This window comes from Meles meles, chromosome 3 (genome assembly GCF_922984935.1).
Source record: "Meles meles chromosome 3, mMelMel3.1 paternal haplotype, whole genome shotgun sequence".
Taxonomy (NCBI): Eukaryota; Metazoa; Chordata; class Mammalia; order Carnivora; family Mustelidae; genus Meles; species Meles meles.
Window position 1 is genome coordinate 12422542 of NC_060068.1, and position 20956 is coordinate 12443497.

At 36.4% G+C, this 20956-nt stretch overlaps 1 pseudogene; it reads right to left on the reverse strand.

The window, feature by feature from the left end:
* Positions 1-12157: 12157 nt before the first annotated feature.
* Positions 12158-13103, reverse strand: LOC123938412 (annotated as a pseudogene).
* Positions 13104-20956: the final 7853 nt, after the last annotated feature.

Here is a 20956-nt window from a genome sequence, read left to right on the forward strand (position 1 = left end):
CAAGTTACATTGAGATCTTTTATCCACTTCAAGTTTATCTTTGTGTATGGTGTAAGAGAATGGTCAAGTTTCATTCTTCTACATATCACTGTCCAGTTTTCCCAGCACCATTTCTTGAAGAGGCTGTCTTTTTTCCATTGAATACTTTTTCCTGTTTTGTCGAAGATTATTTCACCATAGAGTTGAGGGTCCATATCTGGGCTCTCCACTCTGTTCCACTGGTCTATGTATCTGTTTTTATGCCAGTACCACGCTGTTTTGGTGATCCCAGCTTTGTAGTAAAGCTTGAAATCAGGTAACGTGATGCCACCAGCTTTGTTTTTGTTTTTCAACATTTCCTTAGCAATTCGGGGTCTCTTCTGATTCCATACAAATTTTAGGATTATTTGCTCCAGCTCTTTGAAAAATACTGTTGGCATTTTGATCAGAAGGGTATTAAAAGTATAGATTGCTCCTATTTGCTAGGATCTTGTTGAGAATCTTAGCATCCATATTCACCAGTGATATTGGTCTGAAAATCTCCTTTTTGGTGGTGTCTTTGCCTGGTTTGGGGATCAGGGTAACGCTGGCTTCATAAAAAGAATGAATGCCACCAGTTTTGTTTTCCTTTTGCTTCAAGTTTTCCTTCTGGCAACTTTTCCTTCTGGAAGTACTCCTTCTGCTTCAATTTTTTGAAATAGCTTCAGGAGAATTGGTGTTATTTCTTCTTTGAAAGTTTGGTAGAATTCCCTGGGAAATCCATCAGGTCCTGGGCTCTTGTTTTTTGGGAGGTTTTTGATCACTGCTTCAATCTCATTACCAGATATCAGTCTATTCAGGTTGTCAATTTCTTCCTCCTTCAATTTGGGAAGTTTATAGTTTTCCAGGAATGCATCCCTTTCATCTAAGTTGCTTAATTTATGGCATATGACTGTTGATAATAACCTCTGATGATTGTTTCTACTTCCTTGGTGTTAATTGTGATTTCTCCCTTTTCTTTCATAATTTTATTAATTTGGACCTTCACTCTCTTCTTTTCGATTAGTTTGGCCAATGGTTTATTGATCTTATTGATTATTTCCAAAAATCAGCTTCTAGTTTAATTGATACGTTCTACTGTATTTCTAGTTTCTATCTCATTGATCTCTGCTCTAATCTTGATTATTTCCCTTCTTGTGTGTGGAGTTGGTTTGATTTGTTGTTGATTCTCCAGTTCTTTAAGGTTTAGAGACAGTTGGTGTATTCTGGATTTTTCCATTTTTTTTGAGGGAGGCTTGAATGGCTATGTATTTCCACCTTAGAACCGCCTTTGCTGTATCCCATAGGTTTTGACTGAAGTGTCTTCATTCTCCTTGGTTTTCATGAATTGTTGAAGTCCTTCTTTGATTTCCTGGTTGATCCAACCATTCATTTTTAATTTTTTATTTATTTCTTATTTTTTTATAAACATATAATGTATTTTTATCCCCAGGGGTACAGGTCTGTGAATCGCCAGGTTTACACCCTTCACAGCACTCACCATAGCACATACCCTCCCCAATGTCCATAACCACCCTCCCCCTCTCCAAACCCCATCTCCCCCCAGCAACCCTCAGTTTGTTTTGTGAGATTAAGAGTCATTTATGGTTTGTCTCCCTCCCAATCCCATCTTGTTTCATTTTTTCTTCTCCTATTCCCCTAATCCCCCCATGTTACATCTCCATGTCCTCATATCAGGGAGATCATATGATAGTTGTCTTTCTCCGATTGACTTATTTCACTAAGCATGGTACCCTCTACTTCCATCCATGTTGTCGCAAATGGCAAGATTTCATTTCTTTTGATGGCTGCATAGTATTCCATTGTGTATATATACCACATCTTCTTTGTGCATTCATCTGTGGATGTACATCTAGGTTGTTTCCATAGTTTTGCTATTGTAGACATTGCTGCTATAAACATTCGGGTACACGTGCCCCTTCAGATCACTACATTTGTATCTTTAGGGTAAATACCCAGTAGTGCAATTGCTGGGTCATAGGGTAGTTCTATTTTCAACACTTTGAGGAACCTCCATGTTGTTTTCCAGAGTGGTTGCACCAGCCTTCATTCCCACCAACAGTGTAGGAGGATTCCCCTTTCTCCGCATCCTCGCCAGCATCTTGATCCAAGCATTCTTAAGCAAGGTGATCTTTAGCTTCCAGGTGTTTGAGTTCCTTCCAAACTTTTCCTTGTGGTTGAGCTCCTGTTTCAAAGCATTGTGATCTGAGAATACGCAGGGAATAATCTCAGTCTTTTGGTATCGGTTGAGCACTGATTTGTCACCCAGTATGTGGTCTATTCTGGAGAAGGTTCCATGTGCACTCGATAGGAATGAGTATTCTGTTGTATTAGGGTGGAATGTTCTGTATATATCTATGAGGTCCATCTGGTCCAATATGTCATTCAATACTCTTGTTTCTTTATTGATTTTCTGCTTTGATGATCTGTCTATTTCTGAGAGAGGCGTGTTAAGATCTCCTACTATCAATGTATTCATATCAGTATGACTCTTTATCTTGATTAATAGTTTTCTATGTTTTTGGATGCTCCCATATTGGGGGCATAAATATTTACAATTGTTAGATCTTCTTGGTGGATAGTCCCTTTAATAATTATGTAGTGTCCTTCTTTATCTCTGCCTACAATCTGCAGTATAATACCTAATTTATCTGATATGGGAATTGCTACGCCACCCTTCTTTTGAGGCCCATTGGCATGAAAGATGCTTCTCCATCCCTTCACTTTCAGTCTGGATGTATCCTTAGTTTCAAAATGGGTCTCTTGTAGACAACATATGGATGTGTCCTGTCATTTTATCCAATCGGCAAGCTTGTGTCATTTTATGGGTGCATTTATTGCATTCACATTGAGAGTGCTTATCAAAAGATACGTTTTTATTGATATCTTGTTACCTGTGAAGTTTAGTTTCTATAGATTGTCTCCATATATTTCTGTTTAATGATATTCTTAGGATTTTTCCTCTTTTATAGAACCTCCCTTAATATTTCATGCCTGTTGGCTTGGTGGTCCCATACTCTTTTAAACCTTGCTAGTCTTGGAAACTCTTTATCTCTCCATCCATTTTAAATGTCAATCTTGCTGGATAAACTATTCTTGGCTGCATGGTCTTCTAATTTAGTGCCCTGAATACATTTTGCTAGCTGTTTCTGGCTTTCCAGTTTTCTGTGGACAGGTCTGACGTTATTCTGATGGGCTTTCCTCTGTACGTAAGGGATTTCTTCCCTCTAGGTGCTTTCAAGAGCTCCTGTCTTCTATTATGATTCATCATTTTCACAATCAGCTGTCTTGAGGTCTTTCTAGGTTCTATGATCTTGGGGTCAGACCTTTCTGCCTCTAGCATAAGAACGCTAGTTCCAATCACCATATTGGGAAAATTTTCATAGAGAATTTGTTCAACTATATCCCCTAGTCTTCTTTCTCTCTCCTCCCCCTCAGGAATTCTAATAATTCTCATGTTGGAACGTATCATGGCATCACTTATTTCTCTAATTCTGTGTTCATGGCTTCTAAGCTGTTTGTTCCAGGCTTCCTCCTGATCCTTTTTCTCTATCACTTTATCCTTCAGATCTCTAATTCTATTCTGCCTCAGTTACCCTTGCTTTTAAAGAATTTAGATTAGGTTGTAACTCATTGAGAATGTTGTGAATATCATCCCTGGTGGCCTTCACATCTACCGTACTCAATTCCATTTTGTCATCAAAGATTTTCTCCAACCTAGCTATTGCCTGGATAATTGTTAGCCTGAATTTCCTTTCCAACATACTGTGTAAGTCCATATCCAACAGCTGTGATGGAGAGGTCCACTCTCAGAATTTTTCTTCTGTTGGGCATTCCTCCTCCTAATCATTTTGGTGAGAGTTGGCTGAACAGATGTATAACTGAATGTGTCAATTGTGGTGTAGGCACAGTGCACCCTGGAATGCTTCTGAGCAATGAGGAGGCCCCACCAAAAAAAAAAAAAAAAAAAAAAAAAAAAGAAGGAAAGAAAAAAAGAGAGAGAGATTGGAAAAAAACACGAAAGATAAAACAAAAGAGAAGGCCAGCCCAAATGGGCCCCAAAGATAAGTTTTATGAAGTATACAAACAAAAACATAATTAAAAGACTTACAAAAGTAGTTGAGAAGAGAGAAAATAAAAATAAACAAATAAATAAAAGAAACCCATCAAAATGAACCCCAAGAATAAGCTTTATATACTACCAGAATAAGAACATATACACAGAAACACTGACAGAAGAAAATGATGGGAGGGTGGTTATAAGTTCTCAGTGTGTGCAAGCAAGGTTATTTTGATTCTTCCTGGATGTATCTTTATATCGTTGTTAATGGACTCAACTTTCCTGAGATCAAGGCGCATTAAGACTGGTTTACCTATAGGGGTAGCATTCATTGGGAAAAGGGTATCACCTAGAAGCTTATCTCTATATGAATATTAAAAAAATAATTAAATTTAATTTAAAAATTAAAAAATAGAAAAGCAAAAGGAAAGCACAGATATATGTATCAAGAAAGTTCAGGTTAAGAGGTTATTATGGAATTTCATGTACTGAGCATCTAATTGTGATGGTAAATAGGTTAAAAATTATATTTAAAAAAGGTCAAGATGGTGGGGAAGTAGGAGGAGGCGCTGTTTCAAACTGTACCCTAAAGTGAGCTGATTACCTACCAAAGAACTCCAATCACCCATGAAATAAGCCTGAAATCAGAATTATACACGTCTGGATCTCTACAGGAGCAGAAGACACCAGGGACAGGTAAAGCAGAGTGGGAACATTGGACTGATATGAGAAGATAAACAAAAAGGGGGAGAAGGCCACCAGAGGCGAGAGATTGGAAAGTAATACCCCAATACGAGAGTGTCCTGTGTCTGGGAACCAGCATTAGCTTGGAGTTTGGTTGAAAGCACTGAAAAAAAAAAAAACAAAAAACAAAAAACAAAAAAAACAAAGGATCGCGAGAGGATACCATGGGAATCAGGGTGTTTAGGGACAGGGGCTTAAGTCCCCGGACCTAGGACAGTCTCCCCTGGTGCTGAGCCAGAGAGAGTGCGGTGGAAAAGGCAGGTCTTGGTCCCTGAGCTGCCAGCATGCCTGAGCCACCAGCGTGCCTGAGAACGCATGGGGTCCGGCTCCCAAGAGGAGCTGGAAGCCTGGCAAGACGGCATTTCAGAAACGCGCTCATCCCACACCCTCCCCTGGGAGAGGTGCACACAGGTACTAGCCTGGAGCTCTGGCATCCTGAAAAACCAGGCATTCCCAGCCTGGGCCAGCGGGAAAATCTCAGTGTGTGATTGCTACTTGGAACCTCTCTGGCAGTCTGGAGCTGCCCAAACAGCCACTGCTGCCATGGTATTGGGTACAACGAAGAGCTCCTGCATCCCCAGGGACTGTCACTCAGAACTTACTCTGCCAGCAGCTCTGCAGAGCATTCTGAGGCTTCTCTCTGAGAGGGAGGTCTGAGTGCAGTTTGCTCTCATCTAAATCTCCAAAAACCAACAAAAGCTGTCGAGACAAGAGAAAACAGATGAAAGAACATAAAAACCTCCAGAGAACAAAAGCCTGAAAAAAACGGTTTCCTCAGAGCCCACCCCCTTGAGGGCAGCAGGAGGACCTAACTCAGGGAACATCATTGTCTGAAAACCCACGTGGCAGGCCCCTCCGCCAGAAAACTAACCAGGAAGGAAGAAAAAAAAAAAAAAAAAAAAAAGAAGACAAGAGAAGAACCACCACTACTTCATAAATACAACTTTTATTTTTAACTCTTTACCACTATTCTGGTTCCCTTATTTTTATATATACATATAGATATTTTTTTCACCAATTTACCATCACAGTGAGATGTCCAGTACATCAAATTCCTTAATAACCTTCTAACCTGAACTTTTTGTTACATACACCTGTGTTTTTCTTTTGCTTTTCTATTTTTTAATTTTTTAAATTTTAATTTAGTTTAGTCTAGTTTATTCTTTTTTTAATTTTTATTATCTAATATACATATAGAGTTAAACATCAAGTTAATCGCCTTTCTCCAATCAATGCTACCCCTAGAGGTAAACCAACATTTAATTACCCATTATCTTAGGAAAGTTGAGTCCCTTAACAAAAACATCAAGATACATCCAGGAAGAATCAAAATAACCTTCCTCGCCCACACTGAGAATTTATAACCACTCACCCATCCTTTCCTTCTGCCAGTGTTTCTGTGTATTTGTGTTTGTCCTGATAGTATATAAATATTATACTTGGGGTTCTTTCAGATGAGGTTCTTCCTTTTTTTGTTGTTTTATATATATATATTTTTTTTCTCTTGTCATATACTATGATCACTCCTTTTGTTTGTCTGTTTTTGTTTGTATACTTCATAAATCTTACCTTGCGGCCCATTTGGGATGAGCCTTCTCTTTTATCTTCTTTTTTTCCTGTCTCTCTTTCTCTCTCTCTCTTTTTCTTTTTAATTTTTTCTTTTCTTTTCTTTTCTTTTGTGTCTTTCTTCTCTATTTATTTTTCTTTTCTTTTTTCTCTCATTTGGGTGGGGAATCCTGATTGCACAGAAGCGTTCCAGGGTGCACCTTGACTGCAACACAATTGATAGATCCAGCTGCATCTGTTCAGTCATCTCTTACCAAAATGACTAGGAGGAGGAATACCCAACAGAAGAAAAATACAGAGGATTGACCTTCGGCAACAGAGCTAATGGCTATCGACATAGACAATATGTTGGAAAAGGAATTCAGACTAACAATTCTCCAGGCAATAGCTAGGTTGGAGAAAGCCATGGATGACCAAATGGAATTGATTAGGGCAGAACTGAAAGCCAAAAGGGATGATGTTCAAAATGCTCTCAATGAGTTCCAATCTAATCTAAATTCTCTAAAAGCTAGGGTAACTGAGACAGAAGATAGAATTAGTGATCTGGAGGACAAACAGATAGAGAGAAAGGATCAGGAGGAAGATAGGAACAAACAGCTCAGAAGCCAAGAAACCGGAATCAGGGAAATAAATGATGCCATGAAATGTTCCAAGGTCAGAATTATTGGAATCCCTGAAGGGGAGGAAAAAGAAAGAAGTCTAGAAGATATAGTGGAAGAAGTTGTCTATGAAAATTTTCCCAATCTCATGAATGGAAACAACGTTCATGTACTAGAGGCAGAGAGGTTTCCCCCCAAGATTTTAGATTCTCGAAAGTCCTCACGACTCCTAATAGTTATAATGAAGAATTATGCTTCTAGACAGACCCTCTTAAAAGCAGCTAGGACAAAGAGGCTCCTTACATACAGAGGAAAGCCCATTAGAATAACATCAGACCTGTCCACAGAGACCTGGAAAACCAGGAAGGGCTGGCAAAATATATTCATAGCACTAAATGAGAAGAACATGCAGCCAAGATTACTTTATCCAGCAAGACTGACATTCAAAATGGATGGAGAGATAAAACATTTCCAAGACAGGCAATGATTAAAAGACTATGCAACCAAGCCGACACTGCAGGAGATATTAAGGGGGTACTATAAAAGAGAAAAAAATCCTAAGAATATCATTGAACAGAAATACAGAAACAATCTACAGACAGAAAGACTTCAAAGGTAACACGATGTTAATCAAAACGTATCTATCAATAATCACACTCAATGTGAATGACCTAAATGCACCCATAAAATGACAGAGGGTTGCAGATTGGATAAAACGACAGGACCCATCCATATGTTGTCTACAAGAGACCCATTTTGAACCTAAGGATACACCAGACTGAAACTCAAACTTAACACACACAAAACAGATAATCCTATCAAGAAATGGGCAGAAGATATGAACAGACACTTCTCCAATGAAGACATTCAAATGGCTATCAGACACATGAAAAAATGTTCATCATCACTATCCATCAGGGAGATTCAAATTAAAACAACATTGAAATATCACCTTACACCAGTTAGAACGGCCAAAATTAGCAAGACAGGAAACAACGTGTGTTGAAGAGGTTGTGGAGAAAGGGGAACCCTCTTCCACTTTTGGTGGGAATGCATGTTGGTGCAGCCACTCTGGAGAACAGTGTGGAGATTCCTGAAGAAATTAAGAATAGAGCTTCCCTATGACCCTGCAATTGCACTGCTGGGTATTTACCCCAAAGATACGGATGTAGTGAAAAGAAGGGTCATCTGTAGCCCAATATTTATAGCAGCAATGGCCACGGTCGCCAAACTGTGCAAAGAACCAAGATGCCCTTCAACGGATGAATGGATAAGGAAGATGTGGTCCATATACTGGATGGAGTATTATGCCTCCATCAGAAAGGATGAATACCCAACTTTTGTAGCAACATGGACGGGACTGGAAGAGATTATGCTGAGTGAAATAAGTCAAGCAGAGAGAGTCAAGTATCATATGGTTTCAGTTATTTTTGGAGTATAACAAAGAACATGGAGGACATGGGGAGATGGAGAGGAGAATGGAGTTGTGGGAAATTGGAAGGGAGATGAACCATGAGAGACTATGGACTCTGAAAAACAACCTGAGTGTTTTGAAGGGGCGGGGGTTGGGAGGTTGGGAAACCAGGTGGAGGGTAATACAGAGGGCACATATTGCATGGAGCACTGGGTGTTTTGCAAAAACAATGAGTACTGTTACGCTGAAACAAAATAAATAAATTTTTAAAAAAGGAAAAAAAATATTTTAAAAATGATAAAAACCAGAATAGTGGGAATGGATTAAAAACAAAAATTGTATCTAATAAGTAATGGTGGTTTTCCTCTTGTCTTTTTTTTTTTTTTTTTGGCTGGCTTTCTGCAGCAGGGGCCTGCCATGTGGTTTTCCAGGGATTCTTGCTAGAATTGAGTCCTGGCCTCGGAGGAAACTGGTTTTTAAGGCTTTTGGTCTCTGGAGGGTTTTTTATTTTTTTATTTTATTTTTTTCTCCCGGTGGTGGCTTTTGGCGGTTCTTAGGAGGTTTATAAGAAAGCAAACTGCATCAGACTTCTATCTCAGAGAGAAGCCTCTGTCTGTTCCCCTCTGGGTGCTCCAGAGCACATAAATTCCCCCTCTGCTGCTGGCAGAGCATGTCCCCAGTCAAGTTCTCTGGGGTCACAGGTACTCGTGTTTGTACCCAAAACCAGCTATCTGGGCAGCTCCAGTACACCAGAGAGGTACCAAGCAGAGATAGCACACTGAGATTTTCACAATGGTCAGGGCTGAGAGTGCTCAGACTCTCCGGGTCTTAGAGAGTGCCAGCTGGCTGGCACCTGCATGGACCTCTCTCAGGGGAGGCTGTGGGGCATGACTCAGACCCTGCTCGCACAGCACACAGGCAGAGTGCAAAAAGCTGTCATTCTGCCAGCTGGCGTCCACCCCAGACTTCCTCACTCTCAAGGGCACTGCCACCCAGAGGCTCTCAGGCAAGCTGGAAGCTCAGGAACCAAGACCTGGCTTCTCACTGTGCTCTCTGGCTCCTTGTCAGAGAGCAGTCCTAGGTACATGGGCTTATGTCCCTGTCCCTTACCACCCAATTTCACCAATTTCCCCTTAAGATCTTTTGCTCATTTTGAGTCCTTTCAATCAGACTCCAAGTTAATGCTGTTCCCCAATCACAGGGCACTCTCGTGTTGGGGTATTAATTTCCAATGTGTCACTTCTGGTGGCTCCCTCCCCCTTTTATTTTATATTCTGATATCACTCCGATGTTCCCACTCTGCTTTACCTGTCCACTGGCATCTTCTGCTCTGGTAGAGATCCAGAAGTGTATAATTCTAATCTCAAGCTGATTTCATGGGTGATCAGAGTTCTCTGGTAGGTAATCAGCTCACTTTAGGGTACAGGTTGTAACAGGGCCTCCTCCTACTTCTCTGCCATCTTGTCTCCTAAGTAGAGGTTTTTTTAAATTAATATATAATGTATTATTAGCCCCAGGGGTACAGGTCTGTGAATCGCCAGATTTACACACTTCACAGCACTCACCATAGCACATACCCTCCCCAATGTCTATAATCAAACCACCCTCTCCCTACACTCTTCCCCCTGGCAACCCTCAGTTTGTTTTGTGAGAGTAAGAATCTTTTATGGTATGTCTCTCTCCTGATCCCATCTTGTTTCTTTTTTTCTTTTCTTACCCCCTAAACCACCCACGTTGCATCTCTACTTCCTCATATCAGGGAGATCATATGATAGGTGTCTTTCTCTGATTGACTTATTTTGCTAAGCATAATACCCTCTAGTTCCATCCATGTCATCGCAAATGGCAAGATTTCATTTATTTTAATGGTTACATAGTATTCCATTGAATATGAATATATATATATATATATATATATATATACCACATCTTCTTTATCCATTCATCTGTTGATGGACATCTAGGTTCTTTCCATAGTTTGGCTATTGTGGACATTGCTGCTATAAACATTTGGGTGCGTGTGCCCCTTCGGATCACTACATTTGTGTCTTTAGGGTAAATACCCAGTAGTGCAATTGTTGGGTCATAGGGTAGGTCTATTTTCAACTTTTTGAGGAACCACCATGCTATTTTCCAGAGTGGTTGCACCAGCTTGCATTCCCACCAATTTTGACGTGTGGGTTGTTTTTTATTGCCATGCTTTTCTGGATATAAAGAAGTAATGCCTCTATAAGCAAGAAGTTATTTATACAACTTCTTCTCATCTTGAGTATTATAAATGAAAGCTTGTGTCCCTTAACATGTCCCACTCTGTTTCCACTAGGTTACTCCCATTAGTGAGTGTGTTACTCATATTTGAAAATTCTAGAAGGCAAATTCAACTAGTCTTTTATGCTTTTTCTTTCTAGTAATTTTAGTATTCATTATTTCAGTTGCTATCAAGGTGTTTAAAGGTTATAAATTCACAAGGTATCTTTATAGAGGTCTTAACTAATTTATTCAGAAAGTTTTTCTGATTTTTTTTTCTTATGTGTGCAGAGTTTTTGTCTTTAAACTTGTCTTTGGATGTAGAGACAGGTCTAAATTTTCTCTTCAGCTCTTGTAGACTGACAATGTCACTTTGATACAAAGAAGAATTTTAAATTATCCTATTTTCTTTTTTGTCATTGTAAGTTTAAATCACATGAAAGCCCACACAGAGTCTGTATGAATTATGCTTTTTATTTTCATTGATATTTTCATGCTTCTTTTTGCCTTGCTGTGTCATAATAAAAAAAGAAAGTAAAAGATTGTAGATTAAATCAATTTTCCTATAGCTGCATAATTCTGTTAAAGTACTTGATTTGGCAAGTTAACAAATTTCGCTCTCTTTGGACAGAAAGACAGAAAGAATGACACACTTTTCTTTCACTTTCACTCAATTTCTAAATCCCTTAAGAGAAGGGAAATAAATAATATGTGAACTGATAAACTTAATAAAAGCTTACTCATTTCACTATTTTAATAATAAAGTCATAATTTACATTACAAATGTAATCAATGTATTACAATTCTGAATTAGGTTTATGTTTTTCATAATACAAATAAGCCAACATAGTGAAATCTGTCCATTGTCTAGTTTAAACTCATGGGGAAACAGTTACATATTATATATTATTTCCAAGTTTATTATATATATGTATATATAAATATTATATATATGCACACATATACATAATATGTATGGTATAGATCATGTCATATATATGCATATAATATGTTATGAACTTGGAAGTATACATATATACACATGATCTATAACATATATATTATGTGTGTATGCATGTACACAGTGTTTGAAAATATAGAAATAAAGTATATTTCATGTTTCATGGGAACATATATTATGACAATTTTTTTAAAGGTGAGGTGAATGGTAATTCAAGAAAGCTAGGGAGTGTTGGTAACATTTCAGTTGAGCTTTTGGGAATATGCAGAGGTTTACAAGATACACATGGACTCCAGAATGAAACAATTTGTGCATGAAAATTGATTTGATAACATGGTTGAAGAAGAGCAAAGTAGATAGAACATAAGATCTTGGATTCATTCAAAGGATGTTTGGAGAGAATGAAAAACCACGGTGACTTGAGTATGTTAGCTTCTTACAGAATTCTGTTTCTGTTACTATTCCTTATGGCATTGTTTAAAAACAACCCAGTACTTAGAACAAATAATATGTGAGCTAAGAATAGCCCACTAATGTTATACCTACAGTCATATATTTTCTGAAAAAAGAACATTTCTCATTACCAGTGTTCTCAAGGCCCCTTTCACATCTTTGTTTCTCAAGGTATAGATAATGGGGTTTAAGAGTGGGGTGACTATGGTGTAGAAAAGAGACACAAATTTTCCCTGGTTTTTTGAGCTACTTTTGGCTGGTTGAAGGTACATAAAGATGATGGTTCCATAGAACATAATTACCACAATCAGGCAGGAAGAACAAGTCCCAAAGGCCTTCCAGAGCCCTTTTGCTGATTTTTATCCTCAGCACAGCTTTTGTTATAAAGCCATAGGAGACTAAGATGAGTGACACAGGTACAATTAGAAAAATTACACTAGCCACAAAGAGTTCTATTTCATTGAAAGTTGTGTCCACATAGGCCAGCTTAATGAGCACAGGAACCTCACAGAAAATGTGGTCCAGTTTATGATGACCACAAAGTGGCAGTTGCACAGTAAGGGAGCATTGAATTAAGGAGGTGATGAGTCCACTGAGCCAAGCTACACTTGCCAGGGATGCACAGAGCTGAGAATGCATTATAGTTGTGTATTGCAGAGGCTGGCAGACAGCAGCATATTGGTCATAAGCCATGACTGCCAGGAGAATACACTCAGAGGAGCCCAACCCCATGGCCACATAGAGCTGGGCCACACATCCACCATAGCTCATGTTTTTTTCTTTTTTATTCATGGTAACCAGCAACTGTGGGGCAACACTTGTAAAGCAAAAGTCCACACAAGAGAGATTGTTGAGGAAAAAGTACATTGGGGTGTGGAGTTTGGGGGCTAAACAGGATACCAAAATGATGGCAGTGTTCCCCAGAATGTTCAAGATGTAGAAAAGCAAAATTATGACAAAAAGGATCCTTTCTAGTTGGGGCTCATCTGAAAATCCCAGAAGAAGAAATCCCTTTTCAGAACTGTTGTTGCTTTCCTCCATTGTCCTGTAGACTTCAATTTATAAAAGGATTAATATTCTAGGGAAAGATGATGATAAAATGAACAACGGTAAACTGTGGTGTTTTCTAATATGATTATCTTCCTTTTATAACATTCATATTGTAAAGACTGATAGTACTTTTCTCAATGTGTGTTATTTGATGGAAAATGCCTCCTTCTTCTGTTTCCTTGAGCATATATCCCTCTTTCAAATGGGAACAGCACTAATAAAAACACCATCACAATATTTCTCTTGGAAACAGGCTTCAGGCAATGAACAGCAAACTGGAGAAAGCAGATGAATGAATTAATGATACAGAAGACAAAATGGAAAATAATGAAGCTGAAAAAAAGAGTGACAGAGGAATTCTGCAACATGAGAATAGATTTAAGGAACTCAGTGACTCCATAAAACAGTAATACTCATATTATAGGAGTCCCAGAAGAAGAAAAAGAGAGAAAAGGAGAAGAAAATTTAAGTAAAGAAATGAGATGAAAACTTCCTTAATCTGGAGAAGGAAACTGATATCCAGATCCAAGAGGCATAGAGAATTCCCATCAAAATAAAAAAAAAAAAAAAAAAAACAGGCCAACACCAAGACATATTGCAATTAAATTTGAAAAATATTGTGCTAAAGAAAAAAATCTTAAAAGCAACAGGAAAAAAGAAGTCCTAACTTACAAGGGAAGCTGGAGATTTATCAACAGAAGTTTAGCAAACCAAAAGAGAGTGGCATCATATATTCAAAGTGCAGAATGGGAAAAATCTACATCCAAGAGTATTCTATCCAGCAAGGATATCATTCAGATAGAAGGAGAGATAGAGTTCCCCAAAAAATTGAGCCCTACATCAGGCTTGCTGCTTAGTGAATAGTCTGCTTCTTCTCCCCCTACTTGTGTTCTCTCTCATTCTCACTCACTCACTCACTCTCTCTGTCAAATAAAAATTAAAATAAACAAATAAATAATTAATAAATTAGTGAGTTACCCAGACAAACAAAAACAAATGTTGAGTGTTAATTTTTGAAATATTTCAATGCTGTTTATAGTCACCTAGTATTTATTATTTTTGTTTATAATTTATTCTGAACACTTTATGTTTTAGTACATAATATTTGAAAAATAAGATATATAAATTTTAAAAATAACATTGATTTATACTATCTTTATCCAAATATCATTGTTAACTGCTGAGTACACTAGAAGAAACAACTTGTTTTAGCAATTGTTTTGTTAAATGTAATTGAAGTTGGTTAGTATTTATTACCATAAATGATAACATTATAAAAAATATATAATTACTTATACTTTGATTTATTTACTTTAAAGATTTATTTATTTACTTTAAAGTTTTCCCCAATAGAAATAGTTGACAAAATGTAGGACATTAAGCTTGCCAATCTTATGTATGTAGTATAATAAATGTTTCTTCCTGACATGATTGAAAGCTATTCATGTCAACTTACCATGAACAAAGTATATTTTATTATTTTTAGCCTCTAATGTAATTTGTGAAAATAATTACTTTAATATTTATTTTTAAGTGGAAGTTGTTTGTTATTTGCATTTATTGTTTTTTTCTATGTATTTGTATATTTTGTTAATTTTTAAGTGATATGTTTGAATATTAAAATTATTTATCCAGGGGGGCGCCTGGGTGACTCAGTGGGTTAAGCCGCTGCCTTCTGCTCAGGTCATGATCTCAGGGTCCCGGGATAGAGCCCCCATCGGGCTCTCTGCTCAGCAGGGGGCCTTCTTCCCTCTCTCTCTCTGCCTGCCTCTCTTCCTACTTGCGATCTCTTTCTGTCAAGTAAATAAATAAAATCTTAAAAAAATTATTTATGCAGGAAAACAATTCACCTCCTGTTTTCTTTTTATGCAAATATTTTATTTTAAGATGTAATCCAATATCTTGATCAATATTAAGACTACTATCAGGGGCGCCTCTGTGGCTCCATAGGTTAAAGCCTCTGCCTTCGGCTCAGGTCATGATCTCAGGGTCCTGGGATCAAGCCCCGCATTGGGCTCTCTGCTCAGCAGGGAGCCTGCTTCTTCCTCTCTCTCTCTGCCTGCCTCTCTGCCTACTTGTGATATCTCTCTCTATCAAATAAATAACATATTTAAAAAAGACTACTATCAAAGTTAAATTGCCAAATATTATTATTCCATATCTATAATTGTGTGCATGCATAAAATTACATCATAATCCAAGTGAAAATCAATGAGAAAATTTAGTTAAAATGAAGACTTAACACATATTTAACCAAAGCTGGTCAATGGACATTAGGGCTTAACATTTGATGCATGGCATCATTAAGAGCAAAGCTATATTCCAATGTTGACCAAATCACTTTTGAATGCTCATTTAAAATTATAAAAAGGAAATATAAACAAAATAAATACAGTCAAAACTTTTAAAAGACAAATATTTTGAAAAAGCATATCTTCAGATTGATAGATGATGCCACTTTTTTAAACCAAATTATTTCCTGAAGCATGAATATGGTACTACTGGCTGTTACATCAGATGGCTATTAGCATTTGGTCACTTGACCCACTATATATTACGTAAAGACGCTCATCTCCATGTTATTTTCTTCTTTTTTTTATTTTTTTTATTTTCATTTTATTTATTTTTTTCAGTGTAACAGTATTCATTCTTTTTGCACAACACCCAGTGCTCCATGCAAAACGTGCCCTCCCCATTACCCACCACCTGTTCCCCCAACCTCCCACCCCTGACCCTTCAAAACCCATTGGAATACTTAGTACTTCTTTTCCTGTAAAGTAGTTTATACATCACTTAGGTTTGAGTAACTCTTTATCAGAAGGTAACCCTTGGTCTTGAACAAACATATGTCTCTCTAATATTGACTACCTAACATAAGTCATTTTTCTTAGCACTGAGGATACTTGAATGTCTATAACAGACCTAACCCCTGTTCTTACACAGTGTGCATTTTATAGGGGAGCGGCCAATAAACAATGCTGATAAATGAAAAAAAAAAAAAAAAGAGCAAAGCTATAGACTTTCATGCAAAAGAGGAGAAAATGGAACTCAAAATGAAACCTACTCTAGATCTGGCACTCTCAACAAAAAAGAAGAAATGTTTATTTGTGTATAACTTTGTTAATCAACATGAAATGATAAAATGTTAAACCTATATAGGTCCTCTTATTGAAATTATGCTTGATTCCTTGTGATTTGTAATACTACTGAAATTATATATATGTTCTATTTGTTCTAATTATATATATGTTCTATTTATGTATTCATAAATATATAACATGTATAAAGTATGTGTTATATACTTATTATATATTATATGATATATATAATGTAAATTTTATATATTATATATACTTCACACATAAAGTATATATATACTTTACATAATAAGTATATATACTTATAAGTATATATAAGTATAAAATATGTATACTTTATGAATATATGTACAATATATGTCATACTTACATATAAATTATATTTTATATATTTATGAATATATAAATATAACACATGTAATTTAACATTATATATGTATATATGTTATATATATTGAATAAAAATATAATATAATATATAAACATAATAAAGAGACATTTCTATATTACGTATAAAGTTCATAAGATACTGTCTTATTACAGCAATATAGAAATTTATCTGAGTTCAGGACTGTGTAACATAATTTTCCTTCTTAAGGTAAGGCACAAATAGTAAAAAATCTTCCTGTGTTTGAGTAGCCATCAAAAAAAAAAAACAACAATTTTTATTTGAGATAGAATAATTTCGAGGAAAAAGGGAAAAAAATCTTTGATCTTACAGGCATTTTGTTCATGGCTTATCATATTAGTTATTAGTTTTGCTAATAAAATGAGGGATATACATACTAACTAATCATATACTCAAAAATTTTTTCTTTTAATTATATATATATAATTATATAATTATATATTTATATATATAATATATATATATTATATATATATAAATATATATAAGTATGTATTTTTTCAGTGTTTCATTGTCATAGGCACCACTTCTCTCTCCCAGTCACCATCATCTTCTACTATTTGGAACTCTGCAGAAGTACCCTAATGAATATATTTTGTGCCCTTTTAAAAAAAGTATTACTAGGGGCGCCTGGGTGGCTCAGTGGTTTAAGCTGCTGCCTTCGGCTCAGGTCATGATCTCGGGGTCCTGGGATCGAGTCCCGCGTCGGGCTCTCTGCTTGTCGGGGAGCCTGCTTCCTCCTCTCTCTCTCTCTCTCTGCCTGCCTCTCTCCCTACTTGTGATCTCTATCTGTCAAATAAATAAATAAAATCTTTAAAAAAAAAAAGTATTACTATATGCTGACTGACTGAACATAATAAAAAAATATTTTTTTTAAATTCTTATTTTATTTATTTTATTTATTGATTTGCAGAAAGAGCACACAAGCAGTGGGAACATCAGGCAAAGGGAGAGGGAGAAGCAGGTTTCCTGCTGAAAAGAGAATGTGATACAGGGCTCAATCCTAGGACCCTGAGATCATGACTGAGTTGAAGGCGGACTCCTAACTTATTGAGACACCAAGGTGCCCCCTAATCTCAATCAGCTCCTTCTTCACAGAGGCAAACAGTAAAACTTTTCTAATATAAGTAAGGAAGTTATGGCTGTTAGTACACAACTTTAATTAATTTTATAATCTTACTATTTCTATTTTAATTTTTTTTTAATTTGACAGAGAGAGATCGTAAGGAGGCAGAGAGGCAGGCAGAGAGAGCGAGAGGGAAGCAAGCTCCCTGCTGAGCCGAGAGCCCGATGCGGGACTCGATCCCAGGACCCCGAGATCACGACCTGAGCTGAAGGCAGCGGCCTAAACCACTGAGCCACCCAGGCGCCCCACTATTTCTATTTTAATTTTTAAATATATACCAAACATTCAGGACAAGGAGTAACAAAAGTACAAATGACATCTTCATTATAATCAGGAGACAAAGAAAACCAACCAAATGCAAATGACATGTAATAGAGAAAAAAAAGGTACTGTGATTCATAAAAATTTGTGCTGAAAACCAAAAATGGGAACAGAAGGTCCTGAAAAGAAGAAGAGCAACATTCAAGGTCACTGATAGAGTCAGCAATCCAAAAATATCAGAAAATAATTTTCCTTATAAGAGTTTTTTTTCCATTAATGTGAATACCTGTGCAGAAGTCTGATAGACAAAATGCAAAGATCAATCAGAAGATACATCAAAAGAAAGGCTTGGAGAGAGCCTGGGAAGGAGATGGTGGAGCTAAGAGGCAGGATTGTCAAGACTGAGATCACCCTACCAGTCATGCCCAGGGATAATAAAGTAATAAGAAGTGAGACATGACTTTTATTCAACATAATACTGAAAGTCTTAGGCACAGCAATCAAACAAGGAAAAAATTAAAGGCATCCACATTAGTAAGGAAAAAGTTAAACTGTCACTATTTGCAGATGATATGATATTATATACTGAAAAAAAAAATCCCAACTACTGGAAATGACAAATGAATTCAGTGAATTTGCAGGAAACAAAATTAATACCCAGAAAGTGATAGTGGTTCTATACACTAATATCAAAGTAGTAGAAAGAGAAATTAAGAAAAGAACTCAATTTATAACTGCACCAAAAATAATAGAATACCTAAAACAAATAACCAAGAGAGAGAAAGACCTGTATTCTGAAAACTATAAAGAAATATAGTAAAAGAAATCAAATATAAAAGAAATCAAATATGACACAAAAAAATGGAAAGAAATTCCATGCTCATAGACTGGAAGAATTAATATTTTTAAAATGTCCATATTGCCTAAAGCACAGTATAAATTCAAAGCAATCCCTATTAAAGTACCAACATTTTTCAGAAACTAGAACAAAGAAATCTAAACTTTGTTTGGAAAAAAAAGACCACAAATAATCAAAAAAAAAATCTTGAAGAAGAAAAACAAAGCTGGAGATATTATAAGTTCACAGTTCTGGATATACTACAAAGTATAGTAATTAATACAGTGTGGTGCTGCATAAAGAATGGACACATACATCAATGGCACAGAATAAAGAGCCAGAAGTAAACCTGCAATTATGTAGTTAGTTATTCTATGACCAAAGGAGACAAGAATATACAATCAGAAAAAGACTCTGCAATAAATGGTCTGGGAAAACTGGAAAGCTATATGCAAAATAATGAAACTGGACCACTTTCTAATACCATACACAGAAAATAACCCCAAAATGGATTAAATATGTGAGATCTGAATAGATTAAATGTGAGACATAAAATCATAAAAATCCTAGAAGAAGCAATAGGCAGTAATTGCCTTGAAATTGGTCATAACATTTTTCTAGATAAGTCTCCTGAGGCAAGGTAAGCAAAAGCAAAAATGAACTAGTGAAACTACATCAAAATGAAAAGCTTTTTTTAAATTTAATTTTATTTTTGTCAGTGTTCCAGGATTCATTGTTCATGCACCACACCCAGTACTCCATGGAATATGTGCCCTCCATAATACCCACTACCAGGTTCACCCAACTCCCATAATGAAAAGCTTTTGCACAGCAAAGGAAACCAACAAAACAAAACAAAAAAGCAACCTATTGAATAGAAGATATTTGCAAATGGTATATATCAGAGGGAACTAATATCCAAAATATGTAAAGAACTTTTACAACTCAACACCACAAAACAATCTGATTAAAAAATGGGCAGAGAACCTGAATAGATATTTTTCTGAAGAAGACATATAGATATGTGTTCATATAAGATGCTCCACATTATTAATCATCCCGAAATGAAAATCAAAACCAGTTAGCTATCACCTCAAACCAGTCAAAATGGCTAGTGTTAAACAGAGAACAAACAAGTGTGGGTAAAAATGTGGAGTAAAAGGGATTCCTGTACACCACTGATGGTAATGCAAATGGGTATAGCCAGTATGGAAAACAGTGTGCTTAATGCAACATTATTTCAAATAGCCAAGATACAGAAGCAAACTAAGTGTCCATCAATAGAGACATGGATACAGATGATATGGCATGCGTGCGCGCACACACACACACACACACACACACACACACACACACACACGAGAATACTATGCAGCCATAAAAAGAAGAATGAATCATGTCATTTGCATCAGCGTGAATAAACCTGGATGGCATTACGGTAAGTGAAATAACTCAAACTGAGAAAGACTAATACCATACAATTTCACTCTTATGTGGGTGTACTCTAAAATAAATTAATAAACAATAAATAATAAACAAACAAAACCCCCAGAATCAAACCTTAATACAGAGAAGAAAAAAACGTAGTTACCAGAAGGCAAGGACATAAGGAATTGGCAAAGTGAGTGAAGAAGAATGGGAGATAAACAGTCTTCCAGTTGTGATATGAGTAAGTCATGAGAATAAAGGGGACAGCATAAGGAATACAGTCAATGATATTGTAATAACATTGTAAAATGACAGATAGTAGTTATATTTGTGGTCTGCATAGCATAATGTATAAATCTGTGGAATCACTATATTGTACAAATGAAGCCAATGTAATTTTGTGTGTAAACAACACTTAAATTTAAGAACAAGAAAATAGAAAGACATAAGACATGGAGAAAATTGTGGGAGTGAATATGACAAAGCAGTAGAACTTGAGAAATGTGGAAGGGATTCCCCCATGACAGCAACTTTATGGAATCTAACTGGTAATAATGGTAAAAACAAATTAAATCTTTAAATAATAACATATGAAAATGCATTTTCTTACCAAAAATACTATAGAAAAAAAGGAAACAACCGTAAAAAAATAATTAGCAAACTTTTTAGGAGAGCAAATAGATT